Genomic DNA, 14,490 nt, shown 5'->3' on the forward strand with positions numbered 1-14,490 from the left:
TACAGGAGTCTACTATAGAAGACTTTTTGTATTATTAATAACTCTATTTGTCTAAATTACTCTGGGAGACAGTCTGCCCAAATTTTAAAGTGACTCTTACTGCATAACCATCATAATCTGTCACCATAAATAAGATAATCTAACTTAATCACCTACCTTACTCTCCACATTAGGTTCTTAATGACATTTGGTTATTTTCAAAAGTCGTATCTACCCCTAAAAGACAGATTCACTCCAAGAGTATTCTAAACGAAATTCTCCAAAGACATTTAAAAAAAAAAAGGACTTCAAAAAGACCAGAAAGCATATATAATTCCCCAAGGTGACCTCTTTGAATAGGTTTTTAGAGGAGTGCACTGTTTTCCTTAAAGGATGGTCAGGACTCTCATAACTTATTCGAAAGTTCTTAAGATTTGTCAAAGGAAGGTGGTATGTAACTTCAAACTGATGATACTAAGTATCTACTAATAACAATACACCTGATAGTAAAAAAAAAAAAAAAAAAAAAAAAAAAAAAAAAAAAAAAAACAACTCTTTGGTCATCAGCATTAAAACACATAACACTAGTTGAACTTTCTGGATCCTTTTAACATAGACTTAACCACAAAAACCTTATTGTAAACGGTAAACTCTTATCAACAGAGACTCCAGTGCTGCCTTAGTCCTAGGTTTTGGGATTTGGGGCCATATGGAGATGAAAGACTATATTCTCATATTCCAAACATCATCTTACTGAAAGACTACTACTTACTCTCCAAAAAGCATTATGTCCATCACTCCCGTCTCATCTCCAAGAAGACTCCCATTATCTTGGTACTGTTGTTCTCAATTTAATATCATGAGGAAAATAATGTAATTGAACTAATTCATACAAAGATAGTGAGTTTCAATGATATCTTTTCAGAGATATGCATTTTAAAAAATAAAATGGTGGCTCACTCCTGCAACCCCAGCTCTTTTAAAGGCCAAGGCGGAAGGATAACTTGAGGCCAGGAGTTTAAGAACAGCCTGAACAACATAGTGGAACCCCATTTCTAAAAAAATAAAAAATAAATTAGCCAGACATGGCAGCATGCACCTGTAGTCCTAGCTACTCGGGAGGCTCAAGTGGAAGGATCGCTTGAGCCCAGGAGTCTGGGGTTACAGTGAACTATGATTATGCCATTACACTCCAGTCTGGGCAACAGAGCGAGACTCTGCCAATAATCAATCAATAAATGACTGTCAACTCAAAAGGATCTCTAAGTAGTAAAATGTCAGGCAATGTGTTAGAGTGAAATAGAAACATTCAAGTAGAGAAATACATTTGGTGGGCAACGAGATCCTAAACAGTCCAGAATTCCTGCCCTCAAGAAACTGACATTTCAGATGAGATGACAAGTGTCTTAAATAGTGACAGTACAATGTAAAGGTGTAAATAGAGTGCTTTGAATATTCAAAGAAAGCCACACTTCTCTTTACCTGGAAACGTTAGGAATATTTTGCAGAGATGCATGATATTTGAAAGCTGTTTGCAAAGAACAGTTAGGGTTTTCAGGCAAAAATCATGTATATTAGAGGCACAAGTATTCCTGACAGGAAAAATATACCCAAAGAAAGTGAGTTCAGTTTGGCAGGAACACAAGGTACACAGTGGAAGATAGTGAGATGAGTCTTTTACCCCTAATTCACCAAGGAACCAACAGAAATCTTTCATTAAAACCAGTTTTTGTGGGGTTTTTTTGTTTTGTTTTGTTTTTAAAGAAAGACTGTGCTTATAGCAGTATAATGATTACATTAAAGATGCAAGACAATTGGCATGGGAAAAGACTTAAGAGGTGACAATTCCAAAAGTCCAAGCAAGAAGTAATAATTAGGACATGGAAAGAATGCAAAAAAACCCCACCATGTTCAGGAGATAATTCTGAGGAGGTAAGACAAGATATAGTGACCAGAAGGATGGGAGAAAGGAGTGAGGAGAAAAAGTCAAAGATTATACTAGTAGGAAGTAAGAACTCAATCCAATGACACTCTAGGTCTGAATATCTCTTAACCATAAAGGCTGGAACCATCATGCCAATAAATGAAGAAACCAACTCCATTTCTGTACCAAGTCTCTGAGTGTAAATTTAAATCATTCAATACTCTTATCTTGATAACTATGCTTCTAATCATATCTTATTACATATGAATCTTTAAAACACATGACTCAAACTTGCAATTATATAGAGTAAAATTTGTTGAATTTTATTAGTTTTATTCTCAGTAACACAGAAAAATACACTAGGTCACTTTTTCTTTTTTTTCTTTTTTGAGTCAGAGTCTCGCTCTGTCACCCAGGCTGGAGTGCAGTGGCGTGATCTCGGCTCACTGCAAGCTCCGCCTAGCAGGTTCACGGCATTCTCCTGCCTCAGCCTCCCGAGTAGCTGGGACTACAGGTGCCCGCCACCCGCCCCCGCTCCCAGCTAATTTTTTGTATTTTTAGTAGAGACAGGTTTTCACCGTGTTAGCCAGGACAGTCTTCATCTCCTGACCTCGTGATCCGTCTGCCTCAGCCTCCCAAAGTGCTGGGATTACAGGCAGGAGCCACTGCGCCTGGCCACACTAGGTCACTTTTTCAAAGCATGTAAATTGAATACGAATTCCTGTACTAAGAGCATATGATATATTCTATTTTGTGAAAACTAGATTGAATACACTTTAAAACTTTTTATACAGACGGTAACGGGATCAAGAAGAAGATAAAAACCATGAGCAAAACATCCAAAGACAGTTATAATGATACTTTAAAAAATTCAGATTTGTAAACTTGTAGAATGTGTAAGGGTGTCTGTTTTAACTTGCCATACACAGGTACCAACTATAAAAATACTCATTTCCAGCCAATGGAAATGCAGTAATTACACTTTTCAATGCTTGTTTCAAGTTTGAATTTAAATACCAACATAATCTTCCGCTCAAAAATTATAAAACCAAACCCAGCAGAGAAAATTGATACATTTCTTAAGAAAATTAAACTGCAGATAACAGGACTGCCATTCTAAAACTATATTATATGATGCAGAAGAAAGGATTTATATCTAAACTGACTGATTTTTCTCCAAATCCACACACAACAAACACACCTTACCAAATAACTCTGAGGTAAACAGTTCAGTCAAGGTGTTCAGCATTGAAGAAATGCTTCCGAGAAGGAAATATAACACTATAAATAGTAAACTTCCCCTGAATCACAAGGAAGACATTCAGGAATATGTCTAGTTGGGTGTTCACTGGTTTTTTTAAATTTAACTTAAAGTTCCACGATAGATGTGCAGGACGTGCAGGTTTGTTACACAGGTAAATGTGTGCCCATCATTGGTTTTATCTTATACGAAGTGAGCAAATCCTAAGTCACTATCCCTCAGTATATTAAAATTACCTAAAGTATTATGAAAAAGTGATCATGAACCTCTACTCTGTATGGAGAAAATGTCAGGAGCCAGGGATTATCCAGTGACTGCTGAAAAAGGAATGTGTAGGGTGCGCATGCTATTGCTCTCTTTCTCTTTCTCCCTCTCTCCCTCCTTCCTTCCCTCCCGCTCTCATACACATACATATACACACATTTCCCTTGGTCCTTAAGTATATACAAAAACAATAAATTAAAATCAGCCTGTAGAAATATACAATTATACATAAAATCATAATCTACAGCACTAACCATATTTGTAGTCTAATTATGCTTATTTATTGCTCTGTCCCCCTGACAGTGACAAGAGTAGAATGTTTTGTGAAAGTTTTTCTTGGAAGAAGGACAGAAATATGAAGCTGGTTAGGAATAATTTCCTAGGGAATTATAACTGAAGTAATACTTTTTAAAATAAGGACAAAATATTCCAGAAAAAGTATTGGGATATTTATCCAATATAAGCATATCTTTTCACAGAAATGTGAGAAAATCATTAGTATATACGAGTTCTTTCCCTTTTAGGGGTTATTTGAATACCACATTCCTCAGAATTGTAAAACTCATACTAGAAAGGGAATGGAAAAGATGTATTCATGTTCATTTATAATAGCTTCTTAGGGTATTAATTTTGCTAAATCTCAGTAGAACATTTTATTCAGCAATGAGAAATTACAGTATTCAGTTAATATGTTTTTACAACCTCAGATGAATCTCAACCTTGTGTAACTGACTTCCTAAAAAGTTTGCGTAAATAACATTTTGTAAATTGGATCATTTTACTTGCACATAAGTTAGATATTGTGTAGAGCAGATAACCACCTCAAAATCTGCTTTACAGTTTAAAGTTTTTACATTACGATGAAGTTCAAATTAATAAATAATTCACATTCTCCTTACTTGGAGCTCAGTATTACCACAGTCTTTAGGAGGGACTATAAAAACATCAGAATTTTTAATTTGAAGAGCCCACCAAATTTTGGGCGTGGATGGTTTAGTTTCTCTAAGTATAACAGATTCAGGGTCAGCACTGGTAGCTCTGTAATACCAGCAGTTTGGGAGCCCAAGGTGAGAGGATTCCTTGAGCCCAGGAGTTCGAGACCAGTCTGGGCAACATAGGGAGACCACGTCTCTATAAAAATTTAAAAATTAGCCAGGTGTGGTGGCACATGCCTGTGGTCCTGGATACTCTGGAGGCTAAAATGGGAGGATTGCTGGAGCTCAGGAAGCTGAGGCTGCAGTGAGCCGTGACTGCGCCACTGCAATCAGCCTGGGTGACCGAGTGAGACCCTGTCTCAAAAAAACAAACAAAAACTCAGAAGCTGAGTCCATGGAGTCTCACTAAATCAAAATTCACTTAATAGAACTTTAAATGTAACTTAGAAACTCATTCTGTGGAAATCTATCTTCCATCTTTTAAAATGTGAACTATGCTGACATCACCCATCTTTATCCCACCTATCTCTACCAGCGAGAGCACCCAGTTCCTTTTATTTTGTGTGGAAGTCTAAATCAGTGTTTTTCCACCACTACTACTGAGTAACAGGCCTTAAATGAAGATAAAAACCATCAGTTACCTGAACTATTAGGCATTTTTACAAAATGGGCAACACAAATATAATCTATTAATTTCAACCTCTGTCAGATAGTCACAGGACTTGCATGCCCTAACAATCATTGTTCATGTAGCTGGGTTCAAATCACGGATTTGAACATATACAGCTAAACAGAAATCTCTATATAAACCCTATGTAAGGATTTAAAAAATATTTACTGCAAGGCTGGCTTTCTAAACACCAGAAACCATAGTAGATGCTGGAATACTAAAAATGACATGCTATTATTTGGTGAAGCACAGACATCCACCAAAATTACCTTGAATACAGAGTTATAAAAATATTACGATAAATGAAAAATCATAACTAAACTATCAAAGCCTCTAGAATCACTACATTAACTATGGAATAATACAGTGGGTCAAATAATCAAAGATTCAGCTACTGCACTATATATTTATTTTATATTTTGAGGCACTTAATTCAATAATAGAATAATATTTTAAAATGAACAAAACAAATATTAATTATAATTCATTTCATTACTTTTCCTATGCCTCCCTATTTCCTAAAATTCCTACATACAATTTTATACAGTTTCTTACATGGTTATAGTCAGAGGCCGTAAGATTTTCTTCAGTGTTCCATATGCCCATAAAAAAGAAAAGCCACAAAATATGATTCATTTAACATTGTTTGCTTTACCGAGAAGTTAACTACAACACGTACTTCATTAAACAGGAATATCTGCATAAAGACATTATTTTTTGACCACATGTTTAATACAAAGTACAACGGGGCAAGTGTCCTAAAGACTAGCTAACATAACTGAATAGTAATATTAAAGGCTATAATTCTAATATTTTTTATAATTTGGCATTCTTTTATACAAATGAAGATACTCATAGCACATGATCAAGCACTGTAACTCCTAGACAGACAATGTTCACAGCAGCAGTTTCAGCAGCAAAAACAAAAATAAATAAAACTCAAATGTCCATCAACAGAAGAATAAGTATTCATATAATACTATACAGCAATAAAAATGAAAGTCACAAAAGTAAACAAACATTATGCCATTTATACAAAATTGAAAAACATACAAAATTAACATTTCATTTAGAGATACTATATACAAAGCAAATGACAAACATAAATTTCCAAATAATTACTTGAGAGGGAGAGGGTTCTTAGGGGACTTCTAAAGTATAGGCAATATTCTAGATCTTAAGCTGGCTGATGAGTATACAGATATTCATATTTATTATCCCTTTGCCTTATAAACACGTTTATGTATTTTTGTAGTATAAATACTTCATTTTAAAAAAAGAGTAAAAATGTGAAAGACTTCAAAAATGAAGACTACCATTTACGTATAACAATAAAATTAGTGTAAAAAAGTATACAAAGAAAATGTTGAGTTCTTTCAGTGCCCTATATAATCAGTATTAATAATCTAAAGGGCAATAATCCTAGTGTGAAAAAAATAACAAGCTCTGACACAAAATCTGAACATCTGCTTTCCTGGCACTCTAAGTTAGACAAGGGTGAATATGTTAGCCACTCAATTCTGCCTCTTCATCTTTCATCTGTACTTAGATTTTTCTTTATCTTTGGATTTATTTGGACTTCTGCTTCAGTCTCTTTTTACTCCTTTCTCTTTCGTAAAGATGTCTGGTATTCGGATTTGTGACTATTACTATAATGGCCATTCCTCTCTCGAGATCAGCTACGACTTCAGTTCTGAGTTCGGTCTCTCTTTTTACTCTTTTGTTTCTCCCAACAGCTTTCTTCTTCTTCATAGTGACCAAACTCCAAACTTTCTCTATACTTATCTGGATTAGTATTTTTGATTGGTATGCAGTCTTCATCTTCTTTTACTTCAGAGCAGTGATGGGTTTTCTTCTTGTGTTTTTTACTTGTGTGTGAGTGACTTGACTTGGAGTCTTCTGCCTGCTCATCTAGTACAACATTATATTTTGCCTCCTGTTTGGGCTTACTTTATCTTTCAGAACCAAATTAGATGGTTTATCCTGTTCCTTTTTATACTCCTTTAAATCACTCTTGGTGTATTTCCCACTTTTTCCTTCCATTTAACCTTTGTAACAGACTGGCTAAAATCCATGTTTTCTTCTGTCATCTATAAGTATAGTGTCCATTTTGAAGAAGGCTTTCTCATAATCTTCTTCCTTTTCAAATTCAATAAAAGCATATATCTGTAATCCCAGAACTTTGGGAGGCCAGGGCAAGTGAATCACCTGAGGTCAGGAATTCGAGACCAGACTGGCCAATGTGGCAAAACCGTGTCTTTACTAAAAATACAAAAATTAGCCGGGTGTGGTGGTGCATGCCTGTAGTCCCAGCTACTTGGGAGGCTAAGGGAGGAGAATCACTTGAACCCAGGAGGCAGAGGCTGCAGTGAGCTGAGATCGTGCCACTGCACTCCAGCTTAGGCAACAGAGTGAGACTCCATCTCAACAAAAAAAGAAAGAAAAAGAGAGAGAGAGAAAGACAGAAAGAAAGAAAGAAAGAGAGAAATAACAGAGGATTTCTCCTGTCTTCCAGTCCCAGATAACTTCACAACTTCTTACTGGCCCAAATCTAGAGTATTATATCCAGATCCTCATCTGTGGTCACTGGGTTCAATTTGCATACACAGATTTTTCTGGAGGTTTAATATCTGCATCAGGTAGCTCTCCCACCATCTCTAAAAGTAAAGCCTGAGTTTTAGCTTCTTTTTCTGCCTTTATTTCTTCTACTTCTTCGGCTGACCTTCGTTTGAAATGATCAATTTCTTCATCTGCGTCAATTCTACCACTCTTTAATTGTTCCCTTGTAGGTTCTGGTGATTGATCAGGGATTAATAAATCAGGAATGTCATCAAAATGGACCATCTAAAATCACTGTATAATTTATCCTGATATCCTGATATGGTACAAAGTCCTTGTCAACAAAGGTCTCATTAATTTTCTTAATTATGTCAATGTCTTCTGTCACCTCACCAAATACTGTATGGTACCATTGAGGTAATCTAGATTTTCTCCTGTAGTGATAAGAAACTGAGATCCATGTTGATGACTGTCATTATTCACCATGGACATTGTGCCTTTCTTCTTGTGCTTAATTCTTGGGACGTTTTCTGTCTCAAAAAAGCTTGCTTGATCACCATACAATCCTAGGCCAAAAATAGACTCTCCTCCATGACCAGTCCCTGTAGGATCAACAGTTTGTAAGATAAAATACCTTTGTACACTGTGAATAAGGCAATAACTGTAATATTTTATTTTGTAATATCTCAAGAAATTAAAGCAGGCGAGTACCTTCTAGATGCTTGGCACTGCCATCACAAATGCCATTAAACCGTGGTACCTGCTCTCAAAAAGTTCACAGTTGCAAGGCTGCTGCTCAGTGTACAAACTGACAACCACATTGCCCAAAGTAGTCTCCAGTAGAACCGCCATGGCACCCACTCCTCCTCAGCTATAAGCCCTGGTGAGGTCGCTAATATTCTTTAAGGCAAAAACTAAAAGTTGATAGAAACTGAAAATAGGTAAAGTCTGATTATAAGAAAGAAAAATAGGGCCAGGTCCAGTGGCTCACACCTATAATCCCAGCATTTTGGGAGGCCAAGGCAGGTGGATCACTTGAGGCCAGGAGTTCGAAACCCCATCTCTACTAAAAATACAAAAAATTAGCCAGGTGTGGTGGCACACTCCTGTGGTCCCAGCTATTTGGGAGGCTGAGGCAGGAGGCAGAGGTTGCAGTGAGCCAACATCGTGCCACTGTGCTCCAGCCTGGGTGACACAGCGAGACACTGCCAGAAAGAAAGACAGAAAGACAGAAAGATAAAGAAAGAATAAAAGAAAAGAAAGAAAAATGGGTCACTGTGCATTCCACCAAGATTTCAGGTAAATGGTGACATAACACATGAAAAGTTTGTCACTTCCCATTGTAGCTCAGCAATAGCAGATATTTAGACAAAGCCAAGTCCTCCTTATCTCAACAGCCTCACAAGGCATCACTGCCCAAGATTACTACACAATATTATTACTACATATTACTACATTACTACACAAGAAGCCACATCCAACAATACAGTTCAGACTTCTGCACTAATGTATATGTATGCAGAGAAAGAAAGGGCCAGTGACATCATCCTAGGCCAAACTATAGTATAATATTATAATAGGTACAGGCACCAAGATACGTTAGATATAAGTATGTTATAGAAACCATAGGATGAAACAATTAATATTTTAAGCTTCATCTAATGAAAGAAAAATATACATAAACAGACTGGCAACTTCAAAACAGAACACCAGAAAAAAGCTCAAGCTAACTTAGAAATAAATAATTCATATATAAAATCTAAAACTCAGTGAGAATAGCATATTTCTGAAGAAGGATAATTCATTTAAAATCTGCTAAGAATTTGACCCACTATTTGTTACCTAAAAAGATAAAAACTGAGTAAATGCAATTCCCTGAATGCGTTTTTTTTTTTTTTTTTAACAAACTAAGAGGTCACTCTGGCATGTAAAATATTAATAGATCTTTAAAATACACTTTTTAAGCTATATGATCGAAATATTGCAGAATACTGTAGCTTTTTTCAAAAATCTAATTTCTGAGCACAGTCTAAATCCTCACTTTTGCAATACTAATGAAACTGCATTTAGCAATGTTTGCCAACACCAGTTTAGTTAAGTCCTAGACACTTAAATGATCTGACACAAAGCAGGAAGAGGACTGTTGATTGATTCTTTTAGGGGCAACGTGTCAGAGTAACTCTAAGAATACTTTAGAAGAAATAAAATGACACTTACAAAACTTCAAAAGATATTATAAATACATTTTGTTTATAATTAACTAATATAAACCAATCTATATTTTACTATGATATTTTTGTACCTTCATAGAAAGATCACTTCACAAGTTTGTATGAGGAATAGTAAAGTTTCCATATGGCTAGACTTGACGTAACCCTGAGCCACTGAGTCCTACTGTTTTTATTATCTTCTAAGATACCAGCATTACATTTCACTAATTCAATGCATAACTGATATATTTAACTAGAAAAGTAAATATAATTACAGAAGAAATGTTATGAGAAACTTTATCCATCACAAAGACTCTATATAATACTTTTACTCTCCTAACAACAAACACAATTTCTAATGTTACTTATAAAAGAAAATCATTTCCACATTAACTACTATGCAGAACTTACAGTAAGCACAAATGACATTGAAAAAATGCCAAAACACCCTGGAAGAAATTATTAAAATAGAGATTAAAATTTATTTTCTATATTACATCAACAAACCTAAAAGAAGTGAAAGAGCCAAGTACATATAAATAATTTTTTTAAAGTAGTGTGCATTGCTTTGCCATGACAGTGTTGTATAAAAAGATACTATGTTAAATGTTGCTAAAATATCAAAGGATGATAAATGTAGAGAATCATAATTATGGGGCTGAAGGTAGCCTTATAGTACATTATAAATGGGCAGATTTTTTAAAGTTTACATTGCCAAATATGAATACACAAAAAAGAGACCTTATTCTACCCAGATTTTGAAATTTCATGTGAAAGGAAGTTTTTAAAAATCAAATGCTAAATTCTGTCTAAACAAAGTGATAGGTCCTTTAGGGACCAAAGGGAAGGCCCAATGATGGCATAATTACTGGGGATACTTACAACTATTTTAAGTTCCATGCACCCTAGGGTCTAGTTCCATTTAGCTTTCTCTTCTTCCCTCACCGCCCCAAAGCTATATTTAGCCTTTCTATGACTTAACTGTATAAGCAGTGGGATAATACATTGTGCATACTTTCCTGCCCCATAACTAACTGGGTTCCAAAAACAACTTTCACCTATCTTGAAGTCAGGACTTAGAGCATTACAAGAGCCCTGTGCATGCTGCCTGACCTTGGGCAAATTACTTAACTTCCCAGGACCTCATTTCCTCATCTGTGAAAAGAGGTTAATAAAAGTACCTTATATTGGATTCTACCAAAGATTATTAGTTGGCATAAAAGCTCAATAAATAAAAACTTTAAGAATCATCTAGTCTAACAAACTTTCTTTTCCTTTCAATAGCAGAATCTTTTCCCTACCCAACCAAAATCTTAAAAAAGTCTATCCCCTTCATTTTAAAGACACAGAAGATAAGATGCAGAGTTAGAGGCTTGTCATAAGTCAAATGTCAAAACTGAAAAGATAACTCAAGTTTCTTGACTCCAAATCTAGTATTTCCCAGGATACATTTATGTCTCTATGACATGTCTATGGAACCATTTGGAAAATAATTGCTTTGGCCTTTCATTTGATAATTAGTTCTAGAGAAAACAGCCCGGTTATACTATCAAGGACAAGTTCAGTCAAACATGCTTTGCTCCACCTTCATCAGAAAAACAGCAAATAATCCCAAAAGCAAATTTATAGAATCAGTTATAGCACAAGTCTAGTCAGTCAATACTCATTCAGTCTTATTCTCAATATCATCTATAGTAATCATTTTTATGTATATGTTATCAATAATAGTTATTAATAAAGCTAATCAAGCCACAAGGAGTTCGTTTATGTCTTGTTCACTGTGCTTAACAATCAACTGTGTAAAAATGTTAGAAAATGTTTCATCAGCAAGTTAATTTTTTAGTAATGTAAAAGTTAAAATTAGCTATACGGACTATTCACAAAAGTTTTCTTTATGGCTATACAGAATAAATAAGGAATTATTACTGTCAGTAGCTAATAAGTATTTGATCTTCAGTAACACTAGACAGGAAGTTGTAGCAGTTTTCGCCTTTTCATTACGAAACCCATCTAGATGGTTGGTGGATTTCTTAACTTTTTTTTTTTTTTTTTGAGATAGCACCCCACTCTAGCACCCAGGCTGGAATGCAGTAGGGTGATTTCAGCTCACTGTAACCTCTGCCGCCTGGGTTCAAGTGATCCTCCTGCCTCAGCCTCCTGAGTAGCTGGACTACAGGAGTGTGCCACCATGCCCAGGCTAATTTTTACATTTTGTGCAGAGGCAAGGTCTTGTTATGTTGCTCAGGTTGGTCTTGAAATCCTGAACTCAAGCCATCTGCCTGCCTCAGCTTCCCAAAGTGCTGGGATTACAGGTGTGAGCCACCATGCCCGGCAGGATTTCTTAACAATTCTAATAACCTGGTAGACAATTTTGGACACTGACCTTGCCACACAACCATGGGTTACTAGTTTTCCTTTCCTTTCTTTTATTTCCTTTCCTTTTCTCTTTCTTTTTTTTTTTTTTTTTTTTTTTTGAGAGGGAGTTTCGCTCTTGTTGCCCAAGCTGGAGTGCAATGGCGTGATCTCGGCTCACTGCAACCTCCACCTCCCAGGTTCAAGCAACTTTCGTGTCTCAGCCTCCCGAGTAGCTGGGATTATAGAGGCGCACCACCATGCCCGGCTAATTTCTGTATTTTTAGTAGAGACAGGGTTTCACCATGTTGGCCAGGCTGGTCTCGAACTCCTGACCTCAAGTGATCTGCCCCCCACAGCCTCCCAAAGTGCTGGGATTACAGGCATGAGCCACTGAGCCCAGGCCACTAGCTTCTTTAAATTATCATTCTTTTTGGTGAGCCATCATTAAGGTATACTATGGTGGACTTCATTAAGTTATATACGTACATTGTTCAACCCACAAATTGCAGGCTCTTGGAAGCCTGTTGTCTTTTGGGAGGGCTGAATCAACCTGGTGCCAGTTGCTGGGACAATCACATGAGACCCGTCTCTGTTTAGTGATTCCTGGAGCTTTCATCAGTTTAGCACCATATGTAATTAACTTTTAACATTTATGAAGAGAGAAAAGGGGAGAAAAGCACTTATATTCACTATAAAGTGATTCAAGGACAGTACAGATTCTGAACACACGTAAGAAAGCCCAGATACAATCATGTTCCTATCTTCAGAAAGAAGAATTTCTCTCTCTATCTCAGAAACAAGAATTTCTCTCACACACACACTCTGTCTCTTTCTCTTTATATGCAAGAAAGAAATGGAGAAAAATGGCCAATCCATCTATATTTTATTTTAGTTACATTCAACAAACTAGGTCTCACATTTTTAGACATTCTGAAAATGTCAGATCATATCCCAGCACAGCATAATAGTGCCATGGAAACAAAAGAAAACCAATTCCTTTGTCATTCTTTTAGCTTAGAAATCACAGCTGATCATCAACATCAGAGTCTTTTTGAGTTAGGAGCAACAGGATAGTCTTATGGAATGAACACTGGATCTGGAGTGAGAAGATCCACATCCTAAATACTTGCTGAATCAAAGTATACATTGCTTAGTATATAGTTAGCACACAAATATATGTTTTCTTCCTTCCTACCTAAAACTAGAGACACAGCATAGTATAGGGGAAGTCACTGGGGTATTCATGAACTTGCCTCTTGGTATGTGCCTTAATAACATTCACTTGGAATAAACAACACTGCTTAAAGGTATCTGCCATGTTTGTTCATGCTACAATGAAATACTTTTCCACAGTTTGTTCGTAAGTAAAATCCTTAGATTTTTCAGAATTACTGTTAATCCATTATAATTTGTTTTTCAGAATAAGCACAAAAATTCTTCTAGAATAGCCAAATGATGAGTCAACTTATGGTCACTTTCAAGGGTCCAGATGAAGAGTATAGGGAAATACAGGTAGTATCTGCCTTCCATCAGTTCCCTAGGCTTTCTCTATCAATATATGAGTACTTGTGTTCTCCTTCCTCCACTTACTTTTGGCAGAGACCAGAAGTTAGATAAATTCAACCTCTTGTTAAAATAATTAAACAGTATGTAGCACAAAAAGAGTGTCAGTGATTTAGCTTCTTAGACACTTAATAAAAGAATAAATTATATACTGAAGACAAAAAGCAGTGCCAGACACAGACTAGGACAGGGGCTGCCAAAAAGTCTATCTTAGTGGTGTCTGGAAACGTTAAGTTCTGGAGAAAAGACCAAACTAAAATTAAGAACTAAGTCATTAGAATATACTCTTTGGCAGATTATTAACTACCTGTGAATATTTTAATAAAACAGACTTTTAGAATTTTTTAAAATTTCAGACTAAGGAAAACCCTCTCCGACTAGCCATTTGTTGAACACTGTCATTTATTTCCATTCTATTCACTGCTGTGGAGCTCAGTTACTCCCTTATTTTCTTATTCACATGTAGTCTGACTTATCACAAGTAAAATAAAAATCACAAGGATGCCATTATCCTTCAACTTTTCCCCAAAGTACAAATCCTAATTTGCATTAAGTCCTTGCAGAAATGTACACTGCAGTCCTTCTGTAAAAAGTACTGTAATTAATAAAATGATTTCCAGTTCAATATATACACACAGAACTTTACATACAGTTAAAAACTGATTAAGATGATTTACACATGCTAGGTATTCAATATTCAATACGCTTACAATAACAGTTATTTGAGAGGAACATAATCTTTGAACATAAGACAATAGATTTTGATTAAA

At 35.8% G+C, this 14,490-nt stretch overlaps 1 protein-coding gene and 1 pseudogene across 4 annotated transcripts in view; both read right to left on the reverse strand.

Moving 5' to 3' along the window:
* The window catches only part of GLCCI1 (glucocorticoid induced 1), a 119,897-nt gene that overhangs the window by 100,336 nt on the left and 5,071 nt on the right, over window positions 1–14,490 (reverse strand). The gene's annotated exons all lie outside the window — the stretch shown is intronic.
* LOC129041228 (peptidyl-prolyl cis-trans isomerase-like 4) lies at window positions 5,337–9,399 on the reverse strand (annotated as a pseudogene).

This window comes from Pongo pygmaeus, chromosome 6, assembly GCF_028885625.2.
Source record: "Pongo pygmaeus isolate AG05252 chromosome 6, NHGRI_mPonPyg2-v2.0_pri, whole genome shotgun sequence".
In the NCBI taxonomy this organism is placed as follows: domain Eukaryota; kingdom Metazoa; phylum Chordata; class Mammalia; order Primates; family Hominidae; genus Pongo; species Pongo pygmaeus.